Consider the following 12881-nt stretch of genomic DNA (forward strand, 5'->3'; position numbering starts at 1 on the left):
TGTAGTGGTTCTAAAGGCCCTAGAAGCTCCAAGATATACATATGGCAAAACTAACCAAGAAGTTACTCCACATACGAACTTCTTGTTCTGCTTACAGCCCCACCCTCCTCCCTTGCCCCACCAACACTGAGGAAACCAGATGTACAAACGGTTAACAGAGAAAAAAAAAAAAAAATCCCACCCAGACCACTTGAAACGCGGCTAGTCTGGCTGGGCTTCGAGTCTGCTCAGCGACTGCACCATGACTGCTATTTATAGCTTCTGGGTGCCCAGCCCAGCTTCCAGGTCACTAATTGTGGCCCAGCCCCGAGCCAACCCCCACACCTCCTCCCCCGCCCTGTAATACAGGGAACAAGATGAAAATCTAGCTTTGTCCAGCCCAGGAAGAATAGCCAGGAGTGAGATCTGAATCCAAGACCCTGTATTATATGCCTTGTGAACAGTATCAAAACTGTCCAGAAGGCTCTGCCCTCGTTCCACACATCTTGAAGAGCTGAGTGTCCCTCCTTCCACAGCAGCCTCCTTTCCTGAATTCTCTAAGTTCATCCAGAGTTGAATCCTGAGTTCAGTCTAACCCATACAAATGCTAGAGAGCGAGAGACGGGTTTTGGCTATCAAGGACACCAGCCAACAGTTAAGTAAAGGGCATAAGTCTTTGAGCAAGCATCTAAGCACCCATGGATTCATGTGTTTGCCTCTTCCTGGGATCTATTTGTTAGATTATCTGTCCATTTATTTGTGTTACTACTCTAGTCACCCACAAAAAAAGTACCCAGGCAGGAGGCACGCTCCGAACTAAACTTCTAAAAATTCTTTTCTAGCACTCACCAAATACATTTTAAAACCCACATATTCTTAGTTTCAGATAGAGGACCTGAATAAGATAGTTTTATGAGAGTGCTATAAATAAACCCTTCTGATTCCAAGATGCTATTATTTGAGTATTATTCTATAGTACTGGTTTTCCCCCTAGAGATACAGATTACCAGATTACTGAGATAGGCAATGATCCTTTTTTTTTTTTTTTTTTTTTGGCATATGAGGTTTTGTGAAGTTATCCTGGGTGGGAAAAAAAAAGTTTTAATAAGGCATAAGAGTTAATGGCAAAAAGACTCAGTGAAGCTTACTCTGTTAGTTCTGTACCTGTGCTACAGTGGGGCAACCACCATGGGCCACGTTCCCCACTGTCAATTCTACATCTGAACCCTTGTTCCCATCCCAATTAAACTTAACCACTGTCAAAGACATCTATATTCAGAACAAAGGACTGGGACTAGAGATGAAAGAAGAGTTAAGAGACTAAGAGTGAGATATCTTTTTCTTTTTCCAGTGCCCCAGCACCTAAACTATGGTTACCATTCTCAGACAGAACAATAAGCTCCCAACCCTCTATATCCTTGACTGATGCTGCCTAAGACTACACATCCCAATGCCAGTCTTTTCCTTCTCATTTTGGGGTTCATTTGGGCAACTGGATAATATGCCAGGGATTCTGGTTATTGGAGCCAGAACCAGAATGCTGCTGTGCTATCTCATCATCACCCACAAATACCAATTCCCAGCCCCAAATGGTCCCAAATCTTTCCTCCCAAGACCACAAAGGATAAAAAAAAAAAAGTTTCCAAATTAAAAAACTAAAACTGGCAACAAAGGTGCCCCATGGCAGTAACCTTTAAAACTGGCCATTAAAGTTTATAAGTCAGACGGGCACCAACGTGAAGGATCAAGAAGAGAAAAACAGCCCCCTCCCTTGGGGACCCGGAGCCACAGCCTTCCCCCTAAAGCCACAGAGCTGATGTCACAAGAAGCGCTTGCTGCATCAAGGGCTCTCTGTGTCCCAGCTACAACCATTCACAATGTAGGCAGACTCTGCGTGCTGGAGGCGGGTTGGCAGAGAATAAAGGAAAGGGGAGGGGCAAGGAGGCATGGGTTGGGAGTATATATGAGGTAGGGAAAGGTGAGAAAGGAGAGAAAAACATCAAATCTCCTCCTAGCCCTCAGGACTGCCTGTAATTCACAGGCCAGAAGGAAACAGGCCCTGTCAGACAGGAATACCACAGATTTTCATCAGTAACGATGGCATATTATGCAATAATCCTTAACTATCTTGGGATGGATAGTTTTTTGATATGTGCATATCAAACATTTTTTGGTAAGGGTATGAATAGTTTGAAAAAACTTCCAAATAATCCTAACCATCTCCCCGATTGAGTATGTACCCCCTATGAAGAATCATGAGCTTAAAGAGCCTACTTTTCCTTCCCTCCCTTCCTTCCTTCCATGTATTCAACAAATACATTTCGGGAGTTTGCATGTGCCAAGCATTGTTCTATTGACACTGGAGAGATAGCAATGAACACACAGACAAAAATCCCTGCCCTCATTGAGAATCCGTGTCTTCATAGGGGGTAAAACCAACGTAATTAAAAAGCAGAATCTAGGGGGTACCCACTGCACCCTGCAATCCCAGAACTTTAGGATGCCAAGGCAAGAGGACTGCTTGAGCCCAGGAGTTCGAAACCAGCCTGGGTAACATGGAAAAATCTCATCTCTACAAAAATAAATATATAAAAATTAGCCAGGCGTGGTAGAGTGCACCTGTAGTAGAGTGCACTGCACCTGTAGTCCCAACTACTCGGGAGGCTAAGGTGAGAGGATCGCTTGAACCCCAGGAGGTTGAGGCTGCAGTGAGCTGTGTTTGCACCACTGCACTCCAGTCTGGGCAACAGAGTGAGACGCTGTCTAAAAAAAAAAAAAAAAAAAGTAGAATCTGTGGTATATTGGGTATGGAGAAAAATACGGCAGAGACAGAGACAGAGACAGAAAGTGCTTGTGGGGTAGGGGTGGAGGTGGGGCTGAAATTTTAGATGGGGTGGCAGGGAAGTCCTCAATTAGAAGGTATCACTTGAAAAAAGACCTGAAGGAAGTGAAGGAATGAATCATGCAGATATCTGGGAAAGACCATTCTTAGCAGAGGGAACAGCAAGTGAGAAGGTCCTGAGGTGGGGCACCGGTCTCAGATGTTCAGGGAACAGGAAGGAGGCGGCCACCGCGGATGGAGTCCATATGCTACTGTTCATCACAGCGCTCCTCCTCCATTTCAGATCCTTTGGCTCTGAGGAGTCTGGGCTGACTGCATGTTGGACTGAATTGGCCAAGGCAGGAACATGCTCGCAAGCAGAAAGAACTTAAATAGCTTGGTGAAAAGGGACAGGGGTAGATAAGATGAGCTTAGTGTTAAAGTATTTCTCTTCACTTAAAACAGCTCAAAGTTCCTTTAAATAAAACATCACCCATCCTCACAAAATCCTTGCAAGGAATAAAGATCATATTCCTTAACCAAGAACCAGAGGTGGGGAAATCATTTTAAAGATGATTTTAGAACTGGAATAGAATTTACTCTTGATACCCAGACCAATGCTCTATTATTCATAAAAGCATAGTACTAAAAGGTGGAAGCCAGATTTATCTCACCCATTCTCCTCATTTACTCAAAAGGCAGCTGACAAAATTAGAACCCAGGTTTCTTGGATAAGGGGTAACACTACTTAAAAAGCAAAGTAGGGGATGGTACAGCTTTTAAAAGAGGGGACCAGCTCTCAAATCCTGCATTCTAGAAACTCTCCTACAAGGGAAAGATATGTGATGACACCAGCATTACAGAATACTAATAAACAGTATTCTCTGTCCCCTGACCCCTAGAAAAAAATCTAGTTATCCCACACACTAGGCCCACTCCCCTTATTTAGATGCCTTCGCCCCAAATGTCTTTCAGGAGACAGTGTGGCCAAGCCAGTGGGCTGCAGGTTCTGAAGATCAGAATTAAGTCTACAGTGTGAATACAGACACATACACACACACACACACACACACACACACACACACATATACAGTCAGTGGGAAGGAAGGGGAAAGGAAAGCACACACAACACAACACACCAGGGCAGCTGCAGAAAACAACTGCTTGTTAAGTTAAAATTAAACTCTGTACAAATATTGACCTTTGGAGGGGACAGAAACCGGTCCCATATTTACCAGCTTTATAAATGGGACTGACCACAGCTGCCCCACGCGTTTGGCCAGCATCATGGCAGGATGGGGCGAGGCCACGCTTTCGGGGTGGGGGGATGAATGAGAGGGGCAGGAGACATTTTAAACACTCTCTTAAATGTAGTTACTACTGGTAGGTCAAAGTTCCCAAAAGCCTTAAAAGGGGAATTTCTAGGAAAGCAAATAAGGCAGTCTCTGAAAGTGGGGGTCAGAGAAATAGGAATATAGTGGAAAAGGAAAGCTTCAGAGAGGAAAAAATTGCTAAAAAGAATGAGAAATATAACACAGATTGTAACTAAATGGTGAGAGCACTGGGGAGCTTATCCTTTTGAACCCTGGCCCTTGGTCAAAGCAAGAGTCATAAGGTAGAAGACCAGGTGACCAATTTAAGTAACCTAATAGAACAATTTAAACTGACCTGGTTTGAGTTTTGGCTCTGTTGCTTATTTGCTGTGTTACCTTGGGAAACTCAAGGACCCCCAGTTTCCTCATCTATAAAACAGGGATAATAATACAAAAATATTGTCCTAATTCACAAAGACTAGGACCAGCCATAAACTTCACACATATATAAATCATCATTATTATTAATTCTATTCCAGCTAACTGTGCACTTTTATACTCCAAACTGGCCAAAAACTGCAGTCTCTCCAGGAACAAAGTCAAGGGCTAGAAAGGAGAGCTTGACCTTGCCTTGAACTTGTAAAAGTCCCCTAGGGGCACACACCTAGACCCTTCTCTTCTTGCAGGATAACAGGGAGGCCAACCTGCTCAAACAGGCCCCAAAAGCCATACTCAGGTTGCAAAAGGTCCAGATATGAAGGAGGAGAAAGGACTAATCAATACTACTTCCCTGAAAGCTGATCTCTAGCAACCTGAAGTTTTTCAGGAACAAACATCACAGATGCTGGGCAACTTAGTTCTGTTCCAAACCCCTGAAACTTTGCCCTCTTTTATGCCCTCCTTTACACTCATGACTTTCACAATGAATCAGAGTAAGCAGAAAAAGACCAGATCCATCTCCATATGGTAGGACATGACACATACACACACACACACACATGCACACACACACACACATGCACACACACACACACATGCACACACACACACACATGCACACACGCACTCTGCCACCAAGAATCACAATTCTGAAAGTATTTCCAATAAAAACACATGAAAAGATTTTGCTGAAATTAGTTGTCCAGTTTTACAGAAAGCTCTTGTGCCTTTATGTGGTATGTTGTTTATGCTATACATCTTAAAATCATGGGGTAGGCAGGCAGCTATCATGACATATGAAAAAGGCAACGACTAAGTCAAAGTACTTTACCTCCTCAGTGCTAACCAAACGTGTCACCAGCATCTTTTGACTTTGCTTCACTTGTTCAATGTTTTACCTTAATATATTACAGTTTATATTGTTAAACGTGTGTCATAAAATATAAACAATGTACAGCAGAACCAGGTCAGCAATTCAGGAAGAATTTCCAGCGCTGCAGTCTCTGTGGTCACAGGGCAAGATGATTTGCATTTAGTGCACCAAATACGTGCTGAAGCACAAACTCAAAACAAATTGAGGAGGGAGAGATGGACAGGAATGGAAAAGGGAGGAAAATGGAGAAACTATCCTCCAGGTAGGGACCAGCTTCCTTGAATTCTGATTCAATATATGTATTTTTTTGTAATCTGACATTTTTACCACCAAGAACTTATCTTAAAATGTAATCATTATTTATCTCTATAACCCTCTTTCTCTGGCTTTGTCCTTCTTCAGAGGCTCCAGATAACTGATAAGCCTCCAAGTTTAGCCACTCAGGGCCTCCAAGGCTTTTGTTCTGACATAGAAAAGAGCCCTTTTCTCAGTCCACTCTCATTTTTCTCCCCCACCATAAGTCTTAGTGTCACCTTCTATAAACTATAGAGAAGTGGAGTTAGCTGGCCTTACCTGTATGAGCCTAAGATCCTTGGCAAACCTATGAAGCTATAGCCAGAAATGCTATCATTTCCAAGATATTCTATACTTGGAATACCTTTCTAGAAAAGGGAGAGTTATCATAATGATGACCGTCACCCATTTAATACTCCAAAAAAAGTTCTTCCCTCTCATTCTCAGCAACAATGCTCACAGGAGAAGCCCGAAACAGAACTCAGCCTATCACTCTTCAGGATCCTCCTCCCACAATATTCTCATCCAAATAAAACCAACGCCTTAGGCAGGGAGGTTTCTAGGCTAGGAAAGTGGGGCAGGGGCTAAAAACAAGCATCTTCAAAAGCAAAATATTCTTAGGGAGAAGTTCACGGCTTTGAGCACATTAAGGAAATCTATGAAAACACACACACACACACACAAAAGCCCAGAAGGGGACAAACAATTGTCATCCAGCAATTAGAAGTGACATGTCTAAGGACACTTTGCTTATGAAGGGGTCTCCTCACTCCGCACCCATAGCTCCATCTGTGAGACCCTGCTGATCACCTCCCAGACTAAATTCAGGCTGCCTACATTCAACTCGATTCAGCAAAATGCAACCCCACATAGGATTTCTAGTTGAATATTGTTTGTTTCAGTGATCTCGTACTCTCTCCTCGTCAAGCTCGTATATCGGTCTCAGAGAAGTCCCTAAGCAGATCATGTGCCTAGACTGATTCCTTTTAGAATGTCTTGGCCTAAGCAAGCAAAATGTCATTACTGGGGGCTTCCAGACAGAAGGGCACTCCAATATTGAAGATGACAGTAGCATAAGTACTGCACAGGCCTACAAGAGGTAATGCTTACACAGGCCTAAGAAATAGAAAATGGAAGCCAAGATCCCAGGAAAATGCTCTGATGCAGCCCAACAAGAAGGACAAGAAGGGGACTCTTACACAGAAACTGGGTAAGGCTGGGAGCAGACTGCAAGCATGAAGAAGTGACCCACAGACCTGGAGAACATCTCCACACACCAGTGCCCATCTAATTCTATATCTGGGGCCCAGACATGGCAGAGGTTTCTGATTTTATAAGAACTATATCTGTAATGCAGAAACAACTAAATTTCGAGCATGCTAGGAGGCATCCCTCTACTGTAGTCTCTGAAGCCCCTAGAGAAGTAAATAAGGAAACATTGCTACTGGGTACCAGTGAGTGCTGCTGACTTACCAGGCCTAGGAAATGCCTGAACAGAGTCTTATTCAAGCCAAGGGAAAACGCTGTTAAAACACACAAAACTCCTTTGACTAATGTGAGAGGGGGAAAGAGCCTCTATAATTAACAGAAACTGTCACAGGCATTGGGGGCCTCCAACGTGTTCAATGCAAACCACTTGAAAAGACCCGGTCTTCTAGGAGATTAGGGTTTGTGAGTGGGGCTCCAACAGACTGGGGACAGCTTTTCCAAAAGAATCCCACCATATTTAAAAAAAAAAAAAGAAGAAGAAGAAGAAGAAGAAGAAAGGGGGCAGGGGGAGGAAAAACCCAAACCTCAGCTTAATGTTTTTCCACCAGTGGAACTAAAAAGCAAAAAAGAAGAAGAAAAGTCCAAATGTAACCAGTTTTCAATTAGGGCCTAATTAGAAAGAAACGTGGCCATGCTATTACAGATCTAGGAAGGAAGAAATGTAGTCAATGACTTTAGTTTGGGCTGAGCCATCCACTTGAAAGCTATGATGATTAGAGGGATAATTTATGGTGAGAGATGGCAGAGGGCAAGGGAGGAACAGAAGAAGAGAGCCTGGGGGTTGACTGATCATGCAAGTCAAGAGCCTGAGCAAATAGTCAAAAATATGTATTGATCAGCCACAATCTGCAAAGCATTACACAAAGGGCTAGAAGGAGAAACAAAGATCACAATAGATATAACTCTGACCTAAAGAGACTTATAAATACTGTCCCTGCAAAAAGCACCCACCTCTTAACACTCAGCCACTGTATACACATGCACAAGTCTTCAGAGAAAATTCAACCTTGACTTCTTTTCATACACAAAGTCCACTCCGACAACCCATGTGGGCTGTCTCTGCATTTTTCCCAGCTCCCTACTCATTTGCAATTATGACATACAGAGACCCCATAAGAAAAAGATGTTATCACATCAAATATAATTTCTGGCTTGGAGTGGTGGGTCACACCTGTAATCCCAGCACTTTGGGAGGCCGAGGCGGGCAGATCACAAAGTCAAGAGATCGAGACCATCCTGGCCAACATGGTGAAACCCTGACTCTACTAAAAATACAAAAATTAGCTGGTCGTGGGTACACATGCCTGTAGTCTCAACTACTCAGGAGGCTGAGGCAGAAGAATCACTTGAACCTGGGAGGTGGAGGTTGCAGTGAGCTGAGATCACGCCATTGCACTCCAGCCTGGCGACAGAGTGAGACTCCGTCTCAAACAACATCAAAAATATATAATTCCTGAATGAAGTGATTTGGATTTGCCTCCGCCCTCAAAAGAAACCAGTCAAGGTCTATACCCTGGCTCAGGCAAGCTGAGACACTGCATCAAAATGGAGAAACTTAGAACAGCTGAAAGAGCATTTCTTAATTTCCTTTTTATTTTTTTAAATAAAAATAAAAAAGATCAAGTAAGGTTTACACATTGCAATTGGTGGATATATCTCTTAGGATTTTTTTTTTTTCCTCTTTGAAACAGGGTCTCACTCTGTAGCCCAGGCTGGAATGTAGTGGCCTGAGCACAGCTCACGGCAGCCTTGACCTCCCAGGCTCAAGCAATCCTTCCAACTCAGCTTCCTCAGGAGCTGGGACTACAGGCATGCACCACCACACCTAGCTAATTTTTGTCTTTTTTTGTAGAGACGGGTTTCGCCATGTTGCCCAGGCTATCTCGAACTCCTGGGCTCAAGCGATCAACCTGCTTTGGCCTCCCAAAGTACTGGGATTACAGGCGTAAGCTACCATACCCAGCCTTTCTGCTTTCTTTATGATCCCAAAGGATTCAGGTCCATTTTCTGTAAAGGCCATAATACATGAGAACAAGCAGAAAGAAACTGGGGATGGGTACCCTTGTATATGGCTATAGGAAGGAACGGATCATCTGGTTCCATTCCACATTTGCAACAAACAAACCAGTTTGATTGGGAGAGGCATGGAATACTTTCTTCCCCTTGCTCTGGGGTACCCTCTCCTTTGTTGATTTAGTTCAGGCAACTTGGAGGAGGGACAGGAAGGGCTAGGGCAAACATGTCACAGCCTGCAGTGAATAGAGCCAACAGAAAGGAGAGGCAAAGAACAGAGCTGAGAGGAGAGGAAAAGAGGAGAGGCCTCTCTTCCCATCCCACAACCTGGGCTCCATCCAACACAAAGTTAATTCCTAACCTCGGCTTCACCACCCTGCCCACTGCTTGCATGATTTATCCCCCTATCTGCCTGCATCGCCTTTACAAGCCTCCCAGCCCTGCAGACCATTATAAAAGCTGTCTGTGCTGCTGGCTCGACCTGGCCTGGCCCAGGCTCCTGCCACGGTAACCCTTCTCCACCCCTTCATTTTACAAGTCTTCCGCCATCATGGAAACCTGAAATCCCACGAAAGAACAGTAAACATTGCAGGGGAAAGAAAATACCTAGCCAGGCTACTCTGGACAGCAGAGTCACAAATGGACTGATGTCTCTAAGCCAGGGATGAAGGCCTCTAGGCAACAGTGAGCTACCTTCTTGCCTGGACTCACCTGGTCAGTAACAAAGAGATGCACACACAGATGCCAATCCTTCATGGGGCACAGCCAAGTATCCTGGTGCCCTGGGAGTTCCCAGGCTCAGAGAATCAGCCAGAATGTTGGGGAAACTCACAAGTAAACACAGGTGTCAGGTTCAGAGAACCATGTGGAAATGTGAAATTTAAATAACGGAAAGAGACTAAACATTTTTCAAACCACGAACTCAGAATCAGCTCTGTCGCCTTCTTATGGGCTCCAAAGGGAGGTGATATGGTATAGTGGAAGGAGCATAGGCTTTCAATTCAGCTGAATGGGTCTGAAAGCTGGCTTCATCACTTATTTATTAGCTATGTGACTTTGGACAACTCATATTTTCTGAATCTCAGTTTTACTCTGTATCATAGAAAAATACCAACTTGTAAAAAGGTTGTGAAGATTAACAATAAGATTTACAGCCAGGATGCCTGTCATACAATAGGTATAAAAAGTTGTAGCTATTAATTGTTATTTGGGATGTTAGACATCCTAAAATGGGGATGTGGTAAGGGTGAACAGGTCCTATTCCTACTCCATGCAAATACAGCCTTTTTAATAGGTTTCCCCTTTATTCTATGCGGTTCCCTTTCTACACCAGATTCTACTGTTTGATCTCCTGGCCAGGGAAAGAGCCAAAGAGAATTTCCTAGGGGAGTATTCTTTCCTACCCACTGCTGTGAGGACCCCTGCCCCTTCATGACTTTGAACTCACATAACCTAGCTCTGCTCCTGGCCCTTCTCACTAGGCCCCCATTGGCTTCTTCAGCCTCAGTTTATAAAGGCTCTTCTTCTTTCTCTTCAGACGCCTCAAGAGAACCTGCCAGCACCCAATGGATTTCATTCTTTTCACGAAATGTTGGACTGCCCTATTACAACAGACTCTAAGCCAGAAGTGAGGGTTCATACCTTCCCCGAACTAACATAGTGGAGAATGGACACTAAGGAATTCTCCAGTCTCTGGGGGTCCAAAATGCTCTGCCAAGGAGACTGAGTGCTCCCCAGAGCTCCGTTATTCACTTGGGGGTAGGCAGTGGGAAGATGGAGGGGGAGGGGCCAGGAGGGCAGGAAGAGAAGAGAGCCTTGATTCAGGGGGCCAGACTGAGTCCGCTACAGGCCAGGCTCCGCTGAGGTTTCTCGGGTGAAACACGCCTCTGTGATGGCTGTGTCTGTAAAGCGGATGGAAATGCCCATAAAGCCGTATCAAACCCTGTGCAGAGAAGGACAGGGATATATATAGAATCAGGAACCAAAGGGGCCACAGGGGATTCAGGCGGACAGCTCCGCCCAGCCCTTAAACCCGCCCCAGGGAAGGGGGAGGCCCAAGGAACAAGCTGAAGGAATGAAGGCTGGAGACAGCCCGGCGGGCTTATGAAGGGAGTGGGGAAATTAGGGGCGTCAGGGACAATGCTGGAAGAGAGCTAACGACTGAGCTGTGGGAATCAATGGTGGCTGGTGGGAGCTGGGGCCCGCTCCAGCACACAGATAGACACTAAAGGGCAGACTCGGAGTTTCAGCAGATCCTGGGGGAACTTGAACCGTCTGCTTTGGTGTCCCACAGTCTTGACAGTGCTCTGCTTCTTTCTCAGGACCAACAAGCCTCTAACAAACCGCTTTCCCTGTTTTCTTCCTCTGCATCCCCACCAGTACCTGCAGTTTAAATTAGTCGAGGGGCCAATGTTCTCCATGCCTCACTCCCTTAACCCCACTCCCAGTCTCCCGCAGAGATGAGAGTTGGGGGCAAGTGAAAAAAAGAAACCTATCTGTAAAGAAGTGTCCTGAAGCAAGGAAAGTATTTCAAGACGGACATCTGTCAAAAGACAGAAACAAATTCACAGAAAAGAAAAAGAGGCTCACAGAATGAGACAATAGTGTAGAAACTATGGCATCTGGTGGAATTAGCCCTAAAGGAGTCTTGCCTGGGACAGAAAGTGAACTGTCTTCCACTCTGGTTTGCTGGGATCCCCCTCTCCCCATCAACCTTCCTGTCAAATCAGGACGTTAAGGGTAGAGATCCCAGTGATGGGGAGCTAGAAGACATTAAGCCTACAAGAATTTCTTACCTGAACAACAGCCAGGGTAACCAATCTCCCACTCCCCCATCCCTATTTCAGAAGAGAATCCCTCCCCCTCACAAACCTGAGTCTTCCCCGCCACCATGCCCCTGGCCCAGCACAAGTAGGACAATGTTTTGGCGCCACCTGCTGTCCTTTCATGACAACTGAGTAGAATAGATCTTTGAATTGAGTGGACCTCAAGCTTACCTTCCTTAATTCACCATAAATCCTAAAGGAACTTAATCCAAGAGAACAGAAACCATAATTTCTATTAAAGGGAGTACTCCTATGGAGCACACTGGAGAAATCCAGTGCTCCAATCTTCTTCTATTTCCTTGGACCCTAACTAGCCAGAACCTTCTCATAGGATTTTTACATCCAGTCCTACAGCTCTTTGTGAAGTTCCTTCTCCAAGAGTCTAGCCGATTTGAGAATGACGAATACTCAACAAACCCTTTTGCTACTTAATAGAGTCCACATATTTTGAAATTAGCATATCACATTGTTTTGGTTTTCTTGGTTTGGGGCAGAAATTCTAATTTAGCACTGAGAGGACATGATCTAGTGTTTGTCATCAAACACTAATAAATGCAGTATCACCCAAAAAGCAATGACTTCGATATATTATGCTGCTGTATCATTGCTATGATCTTCACTCTGGGCAAACATTCTAATATGTAGTAAATTCACTGAGCAGTCACTTCATCTCACAAAGATAGTTTTTCATTCATTTAACAATTTCTATAGCCCCTATTATATGCCAGCCACAAACTTGAGGTACAGTGGGAAGTGAGTCACACAAGGTCCATACTCTCAGAAAGGCTACATTCTAGGATCATTTATCTGACCCAACAAGGTAGTGTAGCAATTTCTCATTCATCTTAAAGAAAATCTATGTGAAGAGCAAAGATCAAGACAAAAATATAAACAGGCTTTAGAAAAAAGCAAAATAAAGAAATGTAAGAAGAAGGAATCAGAGTAGGTGGCAATTAATGAGTATATAAAAAATTGTTAATATTATTCTTTCTGGCTATGCTTTTCCCTAAACCCCATTCCTGGACCTAACTCTAGGAACTGCATGCCAGCGTCCA

General features: G+C 44.3%; 1 protein-coding gene across 2 annotated transcripts in view; it reads right to left on the reverse strand.

Moving 5' to 3' along the window:
• Positions 1–12881, reverse strand: part of NHEJ1 (non-homologous end joining factor 1) — a 101774-nt gene that overhangs the window by 45839 nt on the left and 43054 nt on the right. The window lies entirely within an intron of this gene.

Source organism: Chlorocebus sabaeus, chromosome 10, assembly GCF_047675955.1.
Source record: "Chlorocebus sabaeus isolate Y175 chromosome 10, mChlSab1.0.hap1, whole genome shotgun sequence".
NCBI lineage: Eukaryota > Metazoa > Chordata > Mammalia > Primates > Cercopithecidae > Chlorocebus > Chlorocebus sabaeus.